This window comes from Prionailurus viverrinus, chromosome C2 (assembly GCF_022837055.1).
Source record: "Prionailurus viverrinus isolate Anna chromosome C2, UM_Priviv_1.0, whole genome shotgun sequence".
NCBI classification, from domain to species: domain Eukaryota; kingdom Metazoa; phylum Chordata; class Mammalia; order Carnivora; family Felidae; genus Prionailurus; species Prionailurus viverrinus.
The window spans coordinates 60,566,885-60,569,661 of NC_062569.1; the positions used below are offsets into that span (position 1 = coordinate 60,566,885).

Consider the following 2,777-nt stretch of genomic DNA (forward strand, 5'->3'; position numbering starts at 1 on the left):
GAAAAATATAATCTTCTGTTTTAAAAGTTGATTGATTTGCCAAATGATGCAGCCAAGTTTGCTTCTCTAAATGCTTCTGATAAGGTCGGGTGCGCATGGCAGACTCTAGCTATATCTTCACAGGATGCTCCTTACTCCAACACAAGAGTAGCTTCATTTATCATTTCACCAGCACCTGACCCGAGAATATGTGTTCCCAGTACCCTGTCCATGGATTTCTCTCCCGGAGTCTTCACCGGGCTGTCTGTGTCGGCATTGGTCTTTGCCCTGCTGTTGGCAGCAAAGGGGAACTTCCCAACTTTGTACTCTATACCCTCTTCTTTCAACTGCTCTTCTGATTTTCCAACCCAAGCAACTTCAGGGTGCATGTAAATCACAGATGGGACACAATTGTAGTCAATGTGCACAGCACCACCAGCCACTCCTTCAACACAGATAATGCCTTCATCCTCCACTTTGTGAGCCAGCATTGGACCGGCAACCACATCACCAATAGCATAGATATTTGGAATTTTAGTCTGGAATCTGGTATTGACTGGAATTCTACCTCCAGGCTTTAGTTCAATTCCAAACTCTTCTAGTCCCAAATTCTTAGTAAAGGGTCTTCGGTCAATGCAAACCAAGAGCACATCACACGTGATAACTTCAGTTTTACCACCAGAAGCACCTTCAATAAAACATCATTTTTTTCCATCTAATTTCTTGGTAGCACCAGTAACTTTTGTATTCAATTTAAATTTAAATCCTTGTTTTTGAATGATGCTTTGAAAGTTTTTAGATATTTCCATATCAATTTTAACTCCACCAACATGACCTAAAAACTCAACTGCTGTCACCAAGTCTTTGCCAAACTGAACCCAATTCTACACCTATTACTCCTGCACCAATGACAACCATCTATTCTGGAACTTATTTTTTAAAGATAAAGCACCTGTAGATGACACTATTGTATCTTCATCAATCGTGATTCCAGGAATAGGAGTAACTTCTGAACCTGTAGTTATAAGAATGTTCTTTGTATCGATAACTTGAGTGCTGCCATTGGCTTTTGTAGCAGTGACCTGATTTTTGACCATTATCTTTCCATATCCATTTATGTGAACAACCTTATTCTGTTTGAATAAGTGGGCAATTCCACCAGTTAAAGCTTTTACCACTGTACTCTTCTGTTCGATCATCTTCTCTAAATTCAAGTGAACTTCAGACATTTCAAATCCCCTAGATGCAAAATCTTTTCCATCGGTCATATGGTAATAATGACAGTTATTTTAATAAAGACTTAAAAGGAATACAACCAACGTTCAAGCACGTTACACCAAGTGTTAAAAACTGACAACTTTCTTTGGATATGTGAGACTTGGAGTATAACTGTCTCTGGATAGCATGGTAGGTGAATGTAAATGTAAATGCCAACTATTTGAGGTACTTATTCCTTTATGTTAACCATTCTTATATTGCTATAGCATGTGTTTCAGATGCTAGGCCCTGGCCAGTCTCCTGGAAATGTTTTTAGCTCTTGCTGAGTTTGTCACCTGGTACTCATATTCGGACTAAATATAATTTCAGGTCCCATTCTCTGCACTTTGTCCAGACACAGTTATCAGGGCTTTCTTTTCAGACATGAAAGTGTTTTGGCTATCTATTGCTGTGTAATAAAGCACCTCGAGGATAAATGGTTTAAAACAATAACAATTTTATCTTTAATATTTCTGTGGGCTTGCTGTGCTCAGCTGGGTGATTGTTTCTGTGTCATGAAACATGGGCTGGGCTATAGTCATCTGCGGGCTTGGTTAGGCTGGACCACCTGAGATGGTTGATCACATGACTGGCAGTAGAGGTGGGATCCCAGCAAAAACAAGTAGCCCATCTGGCCTATCAACAAGAGCACCCTCACATGGGCTCTACCTGGGTGCTCACAGTGTGGTGTCCAGCATCTAAGAAATGTTTCAAGAGTGTCATTTCAAGGTAAAGTCTTCATAAATCTAGGCCTGTAACTGGCACAGCATCTATTCTGCCATATTCTATTAATTAAGGAACTCAGTGGCCAGCTGAGAATGGGCAATCAAGTCAACCTGTCAATGGAAAGAGTGACAAAGCATTTGTGGCCATTTTTAATCCACCATGCACGGATATATAATAGCCAGATTGCAAAAATATATCATTAAAGTCCCAGATAGTGGTTGTTATGTAAAGTCATTGGCTTTTAGGCGGGTATTTTTCCTCTTTTGTACATTTGTCTTTGAATTCTGCCTGAAATTGTGTAATCTTAGGATGGATTAAATCAGAGTAGATTTCCCTCTACTGCAGGACACTTTGATGACTCTTTATCCTCTTAGATCTATTTCTCCTGTCTAACACAGCATTATTTTCCTAATGAGAAAAGAAAACTGTTAGGAATAAAGTTTATCAATATTATTGAATGTAAATTCATTATTAACTCTTAGATTAATCATCCAAATTGACTTGGACCCTATCAATAAGAGACTGATGTTGGCCACTCTGCTTTAGAGTAACTATGGACCTAAGGCTTCCTTCCCATTTGAAATAATATGTAGAATCAAAAAAAAAAATCACTGTTCTTCATAACTTGGAAACCTATGCCAAACTAATTCCTTACCAAATATTTTACAAAGAAATTTAAGATCCATGGCTCTTCAAATGCATACGTGTAAACTGTATCAGTTCTAATCAAACTGAAATTTGATAAAACAAATTTTCTTCCTGGTAGATGTAGTAATTCTTATATTGCAGAATCACACCATCTGTTGTAACAACAT

General features: G+C 38.3%; 1 pseudogene; it reads right to left on the reverse strand.

The window, feature by feature from the left end:
* Window positions 1-1,293, reverse strand: LOC125175391 (dihydrolipoyl dehydrogenase, mitochondrial-like; annotated as a pseudogene).
* Window positions 1,294-2,777: the final 1,484 nt, after the last annotated feature.